At 44.9% G+C, this 15,000-nt stretch overlaps 1 pseudogene; it reads right to left on the reverse strand.

The window, feature by feature from the left end:
• The window catches only part of LOC127909597 (acetylcholinesterase collagenic tail peptide-like), a 70,429-nt pseudogene that overhangs the window by 45,915 nt on the left and 9,514 nt on the right, over positions 1 to 15,000 (reverse strand).

Genomic DNA, 15,000 nt, shown 5'->3' on the forward strand with positions numbered 1-15,000 from the left:
GCAGAGGAGAAGGAGAGAGACACTGCAGAGGAGAAGGAGAGAGACACTGCAGAGGAGAAAGAGAGAGACACTGTAGAGGAGAAGGAGAGAGACTGCAGAGGAGAAGGAGGAGAGACACTGCAGAGGAGAAGGAGAGAGACACTGCAGAGGAGAAGGAGAGAGACACTGCAGAGGAGAAGGAGAGAGACACTGCAGAGGAGAAGGAGAGAGACACTGCAGAGGAGAAGGAGAGAGACACTGCAGAGGAGAAGGAGAGAGACACTGCAGAGGAGAAGGAGAGAGACACTGCAGAGGAGAAGGAGAGAGACACTGCAGAGGAGAAGGAGAGAGACTGCAGAGGAGAAGGAGAGACACTGTAGAGGAGAAGGAGAGAGACACTGTAGAGGAGAAGGAGAGACACTGCAGAGGAGAAGGGAGAGACACTGTAGAGGAGAAGGAGAGACACTGTAGAGGAGAAGGAGAGAGACACTGCAGAGGAGAAGGAGAGAGACACTGCAGAGGAGAAGGAGAGAGACACTGTAGAGGAGAATGAGAGACACTGTAGAGGAGAAGGAGAGAGACTGCAGAGGAGAAGGAGAGACACTGTAGAGGAGAAGGAGAGACACTGTAGAGGAGAAGGAGAGAGACACTGCAGAGGAGAAGGAGAGAGACTGCAGAGGAGAAGGAGAGAGGCACTGCAGAGGAGAAGGAGAGAGACACTGTAGAGGAGAAGGAGAGAGACACTGTAGAGGAGAATGAGAGACACTGTAGAGGAGAAGGAGAGAGACACTGTAGAGGAGAATGAGAGACACTGTAGAGGAGAAGGAGAGACACTGCAGAGGAGAAGGAGAGAGACACTGCAGAGGAGAAGGAGAGAGACTGCAGAGGAGAAGGAGAGACACTGTAGAGGAGAAGGAGAGAGACACTGTAGAGGAGAAGGAGAGAGACTGCAGAGGAGAAGGAGAGACACTGTAGAGGAGAAGGAGAGACACTGCAGAGGAGAAAGAGAGACACTGCAGAGGAGAAGGAGAGACACTGCAGAGGAGAAAGAGAGAGACACTGCAGAGGAGAAGGAGAGAGACACTGCAGAGGAGAAAGAGAGACACTGCAGAGGAGAAGGAGAGAGACTGCAGAGGAGAAGGAGAGACACTGTAGAGGAGAAGGAGAGACACTGCAGAGGAGAAGGAGAGAGACTGTAGAGGAGAAGGAGAGAGACACTGCAGAGGAGAAGGAGAGAGACACTGCAGAGGAGAAGGAGAGAGACAATGCAGAGGAGAATGAGAGAGACACTGCAGAGGAGAAGGAGAGAGACACTGCAGAGGAGAAGGAGAGAGACACTGCAGAGGAGAAGGAGAGAGAGAGACACTGCAGAGGAGAAGGAGAGAGACACTGCAGAGGAGAAGGAGAGAGACTGCAGAGGAGAAGGAGAGACACTGTAGAGGGAGAAGGAGAGAGACACTGTAGAGGAGAAGGAGAGAGACTGCAGAGGAGAAGGAGAGACACTGTAGAGGAGAAGGAGAGACACTGTAGAGGAGAAGGAGAGAGACACTGCAGAGGAGAAGGAGAGAGACACTGCAGAGGAGAAGGAGAGAGACACTGCAGAGGAGAAGGAGAGAGACACTGCAGAGGAGAAAGAGAGACACTGCAGAGGAGAAGGAGAGACACTGCAGAGGAGAAGGAGAGACACTGCAGAGGAGAAGGAGAGACACTGCAGAGGAGAAGGAGAGACACTGCAGAGGAGAAGGAGAGAGACACTGCAGAGGAGAAAGAGAGAGACACTGTAGAGGAGAAGGAGAGACACTGCAGAGGAGAAGGAGAGAGACACTGCAGAGGAGAAGGAGAGAGACACTGCAGAGGAGAAGGAGAGACACTGTAGAGGAGAAGGAGGGAGACACTGCAGAGGAGAAGGAGAGAGGCACTGCAGAGGAGAAGGAGAGAGACACTGTAGAGGAGAATGAGAGACACTGTAGAGGAGAATGAGAGACACTGTAGAGGAGAAGGAGAGAGACACTGTAGAGGAGAATGAGAGACACTGTAGAGGAGAAGGAGAGAGACAATGCAGAGGAGAAGGAGAGAGGCACTGCAGAGGAGAAGGAGAGAGACACTGCAGAGGAGAAGGAGAGAGACTGCAGAGGAGAAGGAGAGACACTGTAGAGGAGAAGAGAGAGACACTGTAGAGGAGAAGGAGAGAGACTGCAGAGGAGAAGGAGAGACACTGTAGAGGAGAAGGAGAGACACTGTAGAGGAGAAGGAGAGAGACACTGCAGAGGAGAAGGAGAGACACTGCAGAGGAGAAGGAGAGAGACACTGCAGAGGAGAAGGAGAGAGACACTGTAGAGGAGAATGAGAGACACTGTAGAGGAGAAGGAGAGAGACTGCAGAGGAGAAGGAGAGACACTGTAGAGGAGAAGGAGAGACACTGTAGAGGAGAAGGAGAGAGACACTGCAGAGGAGAAGGAGAGAGACTGCAGAGGAAAAGGAGAGAGGCACTGCAGAGGAGAAGGAGAGAGACACTGTAGAGGAGAATGAGAGACACTGTAGAGGAGAATGAGAGACACTGTAGAGGAGAAGGAGAGAGACACTGTAGAGGAGAATGAGAGACACTGTAGAGGAGAAGGAGAGAGACACTGCAGAGGAGAAGGAGAGAGACACTGCAGAGGAGAAAGAGAGAGAGAGAGAGAGAGAGCGGGAGAGAGAGGGAGAGGGAGAGAGAGGGAGAGAGAAAGAGAGAGAGGGAGAGATGGGCGAGGGAGCGAGAGGAGGAGTGTCTCACCTTTGACCCTGGTCGTCCGATCTCTCCCTGGAGGACGAGAAGAAATGAGGGATGAGGAGACGTGTGTTCATTAGTACTCACCGAGTAGGATGACAAACACACACAGGCACACGATGAGTCTCTAATGGTGTCGAAAACAAGAGAACAAAAGAAACAGAAACACAGACAGACAGACAGACAGACAGACAGACAGACAGACAGACAGACAGACAGACAGACACACGGACAGACACACGGACAGACAGACAGACAGACAGACAGACAGACAGACAGACAGACAGACAGACAGACAGACAGACAGACAGACAGACAGACAGACACCAGGGAATCTGTTTGGAAAATGTGGCTCCGGACAAGACATATGCATTGGTTCAATAACCTGATGTCGGGCGTCCAACCACAGTTCTCAGAAGGACAGAAATCACGTTCAGTTTATGGTCATTCATCTTTTAACAGAACATGTAACTCAGATTCAACTGCGTGAGTCATTCTTGAGGAATTCCGATGAGTAGAAGATGATAGAAGATACTCGAGGCGCGTCCATGAGGCTAGGTGAAACTAAAGCTTTTCCTAAAGTAAATTGAATGAAATGGCCAAAATGATTAATTATCTTACTCCTGTCTTTGCCACTGAGGATCATTCGCTTTATTTGTTTATTTATTTTTTTAAAGCTGTGGATTGTTTTACATCGCATAGACTACAGTTGGAAGGGCCTGTAATGTGGGCAGAGAGCGCAGCAAATGCCAAAATAGATGATCGTTGAGTTGCACCTGTCAGTGAAAAGCAGGACGACCCAGAGAGGCATTTAAAAAATACAATGGAGGAAAAAGAAACCGTTTGGAAAACAAAATGCCTTTTGCTGTAGAGAAGACAATGAAAACAAAATGCCTTTTGCTGTAAAGAGAAGACAATGAAAACAAAATGCCTTTTGCTGTAAAGAGAAGACAATGAAAACAAAATGCCTTTTGCTGTAAAGAGAAGACAATGAAAACAAAATGCCTTTTGCTGTAAAGAGAAGACAATGAAAACAAAATGCCTTTTGCTGTAAAGAGAAGACAATGAAAACAAAATGCCTTTTGCTGTAAAGAGAAGACAATGAAAACAAAATGCCTATTGCTGTAAAGAGAAGACAATGAAAACAAAATGCCTTTTGCTGTAAAGAGAATACAATGAAAACAAAATGCCTTTTGCTGTAAAGAGAAGACAATGAAAACAAAATGCCTTTTGCTGTAAAGAGAAGACAATGAAAACAAAATGCCTTTTGCTGTAAAGAGAAGACAATGAAAACAAAATGCCTATTGCTGTAAAGAGAAGACAATGAAAACAAAATGCCTTTTGCTGTAAAGAGAAGACAATGAAAACAAAATGCCTTTTGCTGTAAAGAGAAGACAATGAAAACAAAATGCATTTTGCTGTAAAGAGAAGACAATGAAAACAAAATGCCTATTGCTGTAAAGAGAAGACAATGAAAACAAAATGCATTTTGCTGTAAAGAGAAGACAATGAAAACAAAATGCCTTTTGCTGTAAAGAGAAGACAATGAAAACAAAATGCCTTTTGCTGTAAAGAGAAGACAATGAAAACAAAATGCCTTTTGCTGTAAAGAGAAGACAATGAAAACAGTCCGATCTGTCTTTTGGTTATACAAATTCTCAATTTAACTGAGCAAAAAGTTGTCTTGTTGGCAGCAGTGGAGAACACTGGCCGTGTCCCCCGGTTAGTTTTACATATTCACTGTATCTTCACTGCGGCAAGGTAGCCTAGTTGTTAGAGCGTTGGACTAGTAACCAGCAGGTAGCCTAGTTGTTAGAGCGTTGGACTAGTAACCAGCAGGTAGCCTAGTTGTTAGAGCGTTGGACTAGTAACCAGCAGGTAGCCTAGTTGTTAGAGCGTTGGACTAGTAACCAGCAGGTAGCCTAGTTGTTAGAGCGTTGGACTAGTAACCAGCAGGTCGCCTAGTTGTTAGAGCGTTGGACTAGTAACCGGAAGGTTGCAAGATCGAATCCCCGAGTTGACAAGGTCTGTTGTTCTGTCGTTCTGCCCCTGAACAGGCAGTTAAACCCACTGTTCCCAGGCCGTTATTGAAAATAAGAATTTGTTCTTAACTGACTTACCTGGTTAAATAAAGGTTAAGAAAAAATAATCTCCTCCTCCATGTTGTATTTGTGTCTCCCCTTTTCGTAGCACGAATATATGGATCAGACAATGTTATTTTTTAGTGATCTGTTTGTCACTGTCAGTAAAGTACTCTACCCTGTCATTTAAAAAAAAAATCTTATTAAAAAAGATTCTGCTAATGTCTCCAGTCATATCATGTGTAATATAATTGCACGAAATGTGTTTATAAAACATTTTTCCTGTGCGAAAGAAGGAGAATAATTGTATCTGATATATAGCCTACAGCATAGTCCTACTCTATAGCCTACCCTATAGCATAGTCCTACTCTATAGCCTACCCTACAGCATAGTCCTACTTATAGCCTACCCTACAGCATAGTCCTACTCTATAGCCTACCCTATAGCATAGTCCTACTCTATAGCCTACCCTACAGCATAGTCCTACTCTATAGCCTACCCTACAGCATAGTCCTGTTCTATAGCCTACCCTATAGCATAGTCCTACTCTATAGCCTACCCTATAGCATAGTCCTACTCTATAGCCTACCCTATAGCATAGTCCTACTCTATAGCCTACCCTACAGCATAGTCCTACTCTATAGCCTACCCTATAGCATAGTCCTACTCTATAGCCTACCCTATAGCATAGTCCTACTCTATAGCCTACCCTATAGCATAGTCCTACTCTATAGCCTACCCTATAGCATAGTCCTACTCTATAGCCTACCCTATAGCATAGTCCTACTCTATAGCCTACCCTATAGCATAGTCCTACTCTATAGCCTACCCTATAGCATAGTCCTACTCTATAGCCTACCCTATAGCATAGTCCTACTCTATAGCCTACCCTATAGCATAGTCCTACTCTATAGCCTACCCTATAGCATAGTCCTACTCTATAGCCTACCCTACAGCATAGTCCTACTCTACGCCACCACGCGCTGCATTGAACAGTGATTGATTTATATAATTGGGTTAAATTATGACTTTCCAATCTAATCATCACATTGGGAATAGAAGAAGGCTATATTACATATGTTTGCAAATGCGAGGTAGCATGGAATGGTTCCTATTATAAAGTTGTGTTTTGATGGCGAAAACATTAGCTTCCCCAAACTTGAAAACCCAAGCGTCGCCTATGTTAGAATAACTGCCCACATGTACTTTTCCTCAGCCAACAGGACAAGTAACGAATAACAAAATCACTAGCCTATGTCAATCTACTATCCCCTATAGTAGAAAATATGACCTATTCTGTTGGTTCATACAAGCAGTAGATGTAGGCTACGTCCAGTTATAAGCGTAGTAATGAGCACAGGGCAGGCAGTAGGCTACGTCCAGTTATAAGCGTAGTAATGAGCACAGGGCAGTAGGCTACGTCCAGTTATAAGCGTAGTAATGAGCACAGGGCAGTAGGCTACGTCCAGTTATAAGCGTAGTAATGAGCACAGGGCAGGCAGTAGGCTACGTCCAGTTATAAGCGTAGTAATGAGCACAGGGCAGTAGGCTACGTCCAGTTATAAGCTAGTAATGAGCACAGGGCAGTAGGCTACGTCCAGTTATAAGCGTAGTAATGAGCACAGGGCAGTAGGCTACGTGCGTTCCATAATGCAATTAGCAGGACAACCCCATTGTGACAAATAAGAAAATATCAGTTAGAAATATAGAAATCTAAATATGCAACAATTAGCATGGGTTGCTAATATGACTAGGATTATCAACAACGAGCATGGGTTGCTAATATGACTAGGATTATCAACAACTAACAACTAGCATGGGTTGCTAATATGACTAGGATTATCAACAACTAGCATGGGTTGCTAATATGACAAGGATTATCAACAACTAGCATGGGTTGCTAATATGACTAGGATTATCAACAACTAGCATGGGTTGCTAATATGACTAGGATTATCAACAACTAGCATGGGTTGCTAATATGACTAGGATTATCAACAACTAACAACTAGCATGGGTTGCTAATATGACTAGGATTATCAACAACTAGCATGGGTTGCTAATATGACAAGGATTATCAACAACTAGCATGGGTTGCTAATATGACTAGGATTATCAACAACTAGCATGGGTTGCTAATATGACTAGGATTATCAACAACTAGCATGGGTTGCTAATATGACAAGGATTATCAACAACTAGCATGGGTTGCTAATATGACAAGGATTATCAACAACTAGCATGGGTTGCTAATATGACAAGGATTATCAACAACTAGCATGGGTTGCTAATATGACAAGGATTATCAACAACTAGCATGGGTTGCTAATATGACAAGGATTATCAACAACTAGCATGGGTTGCTAATATGACAAGGATTATCAACAACTAGCATGGGTTGCAAATATGACAAGGATTATCAACAATTAGCATGGGTTGCAAATATGACTAGGATTATCAACAATTAGCATGGGTTGCTAATATGACTAGGATTATCAACAACTAGCATGGGTTGCTAATATGACAAGGATTATCAACAACTAGCATGGGTTGCTAATATGACAAGGATTATCAACAATTAGCATGGGTTGCAAATATGACAAGGATTATCAACAATTAGCATGGGTTGCTAATATGACAAGGATTATCAACAACTAGCATGGATTGCTAATATGACAAGGATTATCAACAACTAGCATGGGTTGCTAATATGACAAGGATTATCAACAATTAGCATGGGTTGCTAATATGACTAGGATTATCAACAATTAGCATGGGTTGCAAATATGACTAGGATTATCAACAACTAGCATGGGTTGCTAATATGACAAGGATTATCAACAACTAGCATGGGTTGCTAATATGACAAGGATTATCAACAACTAACAACTAGCATGGGTTGCTAAATGACAAGGATTATCAACAACTTAGCATGGGTTGCTAATATGACTAGGATTATCAACAACTAGCATGGGTTGCTAATATGACTAGGATTATCAACAACTAGCATGGGTTGCTAATATGACAAGGATTATCAACAACTAGCATGGGTTGCTAATATGACAAGGATTATCAACAACTAGCATGGGTTGCAAATATGACTAGGATTATCAACAACTAACAACTAGCATGGGTTGCTAATATGACTAGGATTATCAACAACTAGCATGGGTTGCTAATATGACTAGGATTATCAACAACTAGCATGGGTTGCTAATATGACAAGGATTATCAACAACTAGCATGGGTTGCTAATATGACAAGGATTATCAACAACTAGCATGGGTTGCTAATATGACAAGGATTATCAACAATTAGCATGGGTTGCAAATATGACTAGGATTATCAACAATTAGCATGGGTTGCTAATATGACAAGGATTATCAACAACTAGCATGGGTTGCTAATATGACAAGGATTATCAACAATTAGCATGGGTTGCTAATATGACAAGGATTATCAACAACTAGCATGGGTTGCTAATATGACAAGGATTATCAACAACTAGCATGGATTGCTAATATGACAAGGATTATCAACAACTAGCATGGGTTGCTAATATGACAAGGATTATCAACAATTAGCATGGGTTGCTGATATGACTAGGATTATCAACAATTAGCATGGGTTGCTAATAGGTATATATGTTTTCAAAATGCCTACTGCCTCCAGCTCATTGCAAAGTGGTGTGTGACACGCTGAAGTCTGCAGAGTTTGCCGATGCACTTGAATGGCGAATGGGAAGCGTGATTCAATTACCAGTTAAATAATGAATAAATGTGTAGCTCTTTTTAATCATGGATATTGTTTTTTACTCACCGTTGCCTTTATTATTGTTACGCAATTGTGAAACTTAAAGCACGTGACAAGCTTGGCACACCTGTATTTGGGGACTTTCTCCCATTCTTCTCTCTTCTCTGCAGATCCTCTCAAACTTTGTCCGGTTGGTTGGGGAGCATCAGCTGCACAGCTACAGTATCAGTCAACAGTTTGGACACACCTGCTCATTCAAGTGATATATATATATATATATTTTGTTTACAATTTTCTACATCGTAGAATAATAGTGAAGACAACAACTATGAAATTAGACTTATTGAATCATGTAGTAACCAAAAAAAGAGTTAAATCAAAATATTTTATATTTTATATTCTTCAAAGCGACCATCCTTTTCCGTGAGGTACAGCTTTGTCAATTCTTGGCATTCTTTCAACCAGCTTCACCTGGAATGCTTTTCCAACAGTCTTGAAGGAGTTCCCACATATGCTGAGCATTTGTTGGCTGCCTTTCCTTCACACTGAGGTCCAACTCATCCCAATCCATCTCAATTGGGTTGAGGTCGGGTTATTGTGAAGGCCAGGTCATCTGATGCAGCACTCCATCACTCTCCTTCTTGGTCATTTAGCCCATACACAGCCTGGAGGTGTGTTGGGTCATTGTCCCGTTGAAAAACAAATGATAGTCCCACTAAGCGCAAAACAGATGGGATGGTGTATCGCTGTAGAAGGCTGTGGTAGCCATGCTGATTAAGTGTGCCTTGAATTCTAAATTATTCACTGACAGTGTCACCAGAAAAGCCTGATCCCACCTCCTCCTTCATGCTTCACGGTGGGAACCACACACCATCACACCTCCTCCTCCATGCTTCACGGTGGGAACCACACATGCGGAGATCATCTGATCACCTACTCTGCATGTCACAAAGACACAGCGGTTGGAACCAAAACTCTTAAATTTGGACTCATCAGTCAAAACAACATATTCCCTTCAGTCTAATGTCCATCGCTCGTGTTTCTTGGCCCAATCATGTCTCTTCTTCCTATTGTTGTCCTTTAGTAGTGGTTTCTTTGCAGCGATTCAACCATGTAGGCCCGATTCACGCAGTCTCCTCTGAACAGTTGAGATGTTGAGATGTGTCTGTTACTTAAACTCTGTGAAGCATTTATTTGGGCTGGTAACTCTAATGAACTTATCCTCAGCAGCAGAGCTAACTCTGGGTCTTCCTCTCCTGTGGCGGTCCTCATGAGAGCCAGTTCCATGACGGCACTTGATGGTTTTTGCGACTGCACTTGAAGAAACATTCAAAGTTGTTGAAATGTTCCAGATTGACTGACCTTCACGTCTTAAAGTAATGATGGCTTGTCGTTTCTCTTTGCTTATCTGAGCTGTTCTTGCCAAAACATAGACTTGGTATTTTACCAAATAGGGCCATCGTCTGTATTCCACCCATACCTTGTCACAACACAACTGATAAAAAAAAATTAATTAAAAAAATAAAAGTTTAAAAATGTAAAAATAAAGAAAAACCTGAGTAGCTGTGTCCAAACTTTTGACTGGTAAGGTACATATTTCACTCCAGCAGCTACAGACAGCTGTTTGAGTGGTTTCAGCAGCTACAGACAGCCGTTTGAGTGGTTTCAGCAGCTACAGACAGCTGTTTGAGTGGTTTCAGCAGCTACAGACAGCTGTTTGAGTGGTTTCAGCAGCAGCTACAGACAGCTGTTTGAGTGGTTTCAGCAGCGACAGACATCTGTTTGAGTGGTTTCAGCAGCAGCTACAGACAGCTCTTTGAGTGGTTTCAGCAGCAGCTACAGACAGCTGTTTGAGTGGTTTCAGCAGCTACAGACAGCTGTTTGAGTGGTTTCAGCAGCTACAGACAGCTGTTTGAGTGGTTTCAGCAGCTACAGACAGCTGTTTGAGTGGTTTCAGCAGCAGCTACAGACAGCTGTTTGAGTGGTTTCAGCAGCAGCTACAGACAGCTGTTTGAGTGGTTTCAGCAGCTACAGACAGCTGTTTGAGTGGTTTCAGCAGCTACAGACAGCTGTTTGAGTGGTTTCAGCAGCTACAGACAGCTGTTTGAGTGGTTTCAGCAACAGCTACAGACAGCTGTTTGAGTGGTTTCAGCAGCTACAGACAGCTGTTTGAGTGGTTTCAGCAGCTACAGACAGCTGTTTGAGTGGTTTCAGCAGCAGCTACAGACAGCTGTTTGAGTGGTTTCAGCAGCAGCTACAGACAGCTGTTTGAGTGGTTTCAGCAGCAGCTACAGACAGCTGTTTGAGTGGTTTCAGCAGCTACAGACAGCTGTTTGAGTGGTTTCAGCAGCTACAGACAGCTGTTTGAGTGGTTTCAGCAGCAGCTACAGACAGCTGTTTGAGTGGTTTCAGCAGCAGCTACAGACAGCTGTTTGAGTGGTTTCAGCAGCTACAGACAGCTGTTTGAGTGGTTTCAGCAGCTACAGACAGCTGTTTGAGTGGTTTCAGCAACAGCTACAGACAGCTGTTTGAGTGGTTTCAGCAGTTACAGACAGCTGTTTGAGTGGTTTCAGCAGCTACAGACAGCTGTTTGAGTGGTTTCAGCAGCAGCTACAGACAGCTGTTTGAGTGGTTTCAGCAGCAGCTACAGACAGCTGTTTGAGTGGTTTCAGCAGCAGCTACAGACAGCTGTTTGAGTGGTTTCAGCAGCGACAGACATCTGTTTGAGTGGTTTCAGCAGCTACAGACAGCTGTTTGAGTGGTTTCAGCAGCTACAGACAGCTGTTTGAGTGGTTTCAGCAGCTACAGACAGCTGTTTGAGTGGTTTCAGCAGCTACAGACAGCTGTTTGAGTGGTTTCAGCAGCTACAGACAGCTGTTTGAGTGGTTTCAGCAGCTACAGACAGCTGTTTGAGTGGTTTCAGCACCTACAGACAGCCGTTTGAGTGGTTTCAGCAGCAGCTACAGACAGCTGTTTGAGTGGTTTCAGCAGCTACAGACAGCTGTTTGAGTGGTTTCAGCAGCTACAGACAGCTGTTTGAGTGGTTTCAGCAGCTACAGACAGCTGTTTGAGTGGTTTCAGCAGCTACAGACAGCTGTTTGAGTGGTTTCAGCAGCTACAGACAGCTGTTTGAGTGGTTTCAGCAGCTACAGACAGCTGTTTGAGTGGTTTCAGCAGCAGCTACAGACAGCTGTTTGAGTGGTTTCAGCAGCTACAGACAGCTGTTTGAGTGGTTTCAGCAGCTACAGACAGCTGTTTGAGTGGTTTCAGCAGCTACAGACAGCTGTTTGAGTGGTTTCAGCAGCTACAGACAGCTGTTTGAGTGGTTTCAGCAGCTACAGACAGCTGTTTGAGTGGTTTCAGCAGCTACAGACAGCTGTTTGAGTGGTTTCAGCAGCTACAGACAGCTGTTTGAGTGGTGACAGACATCTGTTTGAGTGGTTTCAGCAGCAGCTACAGACAGCTCTTTGAGTGGTTTCAGCAGTAGCTACAGACAGCTGTTTGAGTGGTTTCAGCAGCTACAGACAGCTGTTTGAGTGGTTTCAGCAGCTACAGACAGCTGTTTGAGTTGTTTCAGCAGCTACAGACAGCTGTTTGAGTGGTTTCAGCAGCTACAGACAGCTGTTTGAGTGGTTTCAGCAGCTACAGACAGCTGTTTGAGTGGTTTCAGCAGCTACAGACAGCTGTTTGAGTGGTTTCAGCAGCTACAGACAGCTGTTTGAGTGGTTTCAGGAAAGCTCAGCAGCTACAGACAGCTGTTTGAGTGGTTTCAGCAGCTACAGACAGCTGTTTACAGACAGTGGTTTCAGCAGCTACAGACAGCTGTTTGAGTGGTTTCAGCAACAGCTACAGACAGCTGTTTGAGTGGTTTCAGCAGCTACAGACAGCTGTTTGAGTGGTTTCAGCAGCTACAGACAGCTGTTTGAGTGGGCAGCTACAGACAGCTGTTTGAGTGGTTTCAGCAGCAGCTACAGACAGCTGTTTGAGTGGTTTAGCAGCAGCTACAGACAGCTGTTTGAGTGGTTTCAGCAGCGACAGACATCTGTTTGAGTGGTTTCAGCAGCTACAGACAGCTGTTTGAGTGGTTTCAGCAGCTACAGACAGCTGTTTGAGTGGTTTCAGCAGCTACAGACAGCTGTTTGAGTGGTTTCAGCAGCTACAGACAGCTGTTTGAGTGGTTTCAGCAGCTACAGACAGCTGTTTGAGTGGTTTCAGCAGCTACAGACATCTGTTTGAGTGGTTTCAGCAGCTACAGACAGCTGTTTGAGTGGTTTCAGCAGCAGCTACAGACAGCTGTTTGAGTGGTTTCAGCAGCTACAGACAGCCGTTTGAGTGGTTTCAGCAGCTACAGACAGCTGTTTGAGTGGTTTCAGCACCTACAGACAGCCGTTTGAGTGGTTTCAGCAGCAGCTACAGACAGCTGTTTGAGTGGTTTCAGCAGCTACAGACAGCTGTTTGAGTGGTTTCAGCAGCTACAGACAGCTGTTTGAGTGGTTTCAGCAGCTACAGACAGCTGTTTGAGTGGTTTCAGCAGCTACAGACAGCTGTTTGAGTGGTTTCAGCAGCTACAGACAGCTGTTTGAGTGGTTTCAGCAGCTACAGACAGCTGTTTGAGTGGTTTCAGCAGCAGCTACAGACAGCTGTTTGAGTGGTTTCAGCAGCTACAGACAGCTGTTTGAGTGGTTTCAGCAGCTACAGACAGCTGTTTGAGTGGTTTCAGCAGCTACAGACAGCTGTTTGAGTGGTTTCAGCAGCTACAGACTGCTGTTTGAGTGGTTTCAGCAGCTACAGACAGCTGTTTGAGTGGTTTCAGCAGCTACAGACAGCTGTTTGAGTGGTTTCAGCAGCTACAGACAGCTGTTTGAGTGGTTTCAGCAGCGACAGACATCTGTTTGAGTGGTTTCAGCAGCAGCTACAGACAGCTGTTTGAGTGGTTTCAGCAGCTACAGACAGCTGTTTGAGTGGTTTCAGCAGCTACAGACAGCTGTTTGAGTGGTTTCAGCAGCTACAGACAGCTGTTTGAGTTGTTTCAGCAGCTACAGACAGCTGTTTGAGTGGTTTCAGCAGCTACAGACAGCTGTTTGAGTGGTTTCAGCAGCTACAGACAGCTGTTTGAGTGGTTTCAGCAGATCTCACACGACATCTACTGATATTTAGAACATTGAATAGGTTAAAATGTATTATTTCGCAAATGGGATTTTTCTCCCCAGATAATTGGCCAGCGTCGATTTTGATACTTAACAAAATTATAAACACAACATGTTAAGTGTTGGTCCCATGTTTCAATGAGCTGAAAATAAAAGATTCCAGAAATATTCCATACACACAAAAATATTATTTGTGTCTGATAATTTTGAGCACAAATTTGTTTACATGGCTGATAGTGAGCAGCCCACGACTTCCACATCTGGCTTCTTCACCTGCGGGATCGTCTGAGACCAGACACCTGGACAGGCGATGAAACTGTGGCACAACCAAAGAATTTCTGCACAAACTGTCAGAAACCGTTTCAGGAAAGCTCATGTGCGTACTTGTCGTCCTCACCAGGGTCTTGACCTGACTGCAGTGTTGGTGTTGTTACTGACTTCAGTGGGCAAATGCTCACCTTCGATGGCCACTGGTTCGCTGGAGAAGTGTGCTCTTCACGGATGAATCCCGGTTTCAACCGTAACCGAGCAGGTAGCAGACACCGTGTATGGCGTTGTGTGTTGGCGAGCAGGTTTGCTGATGTCAACGTTGTGAACAGAGTGCCCCACGGTGGAGGTGGGGTTATGGTATGGTGTTTGCTGATGTCAACGTTGTGAACAGAGGGCCCCACGGTGGAGGTGGGGTTATGGTATGGTGTTTACTGATGTCAACGTTGTGAACAGAGGGCCCCATGGTGGTGGTGGGGTTATGGTATGGTGTTTACTGATGTCAACGTTGTGAACAGAGGGCCCCATGGTGGTGGTGGGGTTATGGTATGGTGTTTACTGATGTCAACGTTGTGAACAGAGGGCCCCATGGTGGTGGTGGGGTTATGGTATGGTGTTTGCTGATGTCAACGTTGTGAACAGAGGGCCCCATGGTGGTGGTGGGGTTATGGTATGGTGTTTACTGATGTCAACGTTGTGAACAGAGGGCCCCATGGTGGTGGTGGGGTTATGGTATGGTGTTTACTGATGTCAACGTTGTGAACAGAGGGCCCCACGGTGGAGGTGGGGTTATGGTATGGTGTTTACTGATGTCAACGTTGTGAACAGAGGGCCCCACGGTGGAGGTGGGGTTATGGTATGGTGTTTACTGATGTCAACGTTGTGAACAGAGGGCCCCACGGTGGAGGTGGGGTTATGGTATGGTGTTTACTGATGTCAACGTTGTGAACAGAGGGCCCCACGGTGGAGGTGGGGTTATGGTATGGTGTTTACTGATGTCAACGT

Source organism: Oncorhynchus keta, chromosome 19 (genome assembly GCF_023373465.1).
Source record: "Oncorhynchus keta strain PuntledgeMale-10-30-2019 chromosome 19, Oket_V2, whole genome shotgun sequence".
NCBI lineage: Eukaryota > Metazoa > Chordata > Actinopteri > Salmoniformes > Salmonidae > Oncorhynchus > Oncorhynchus keta.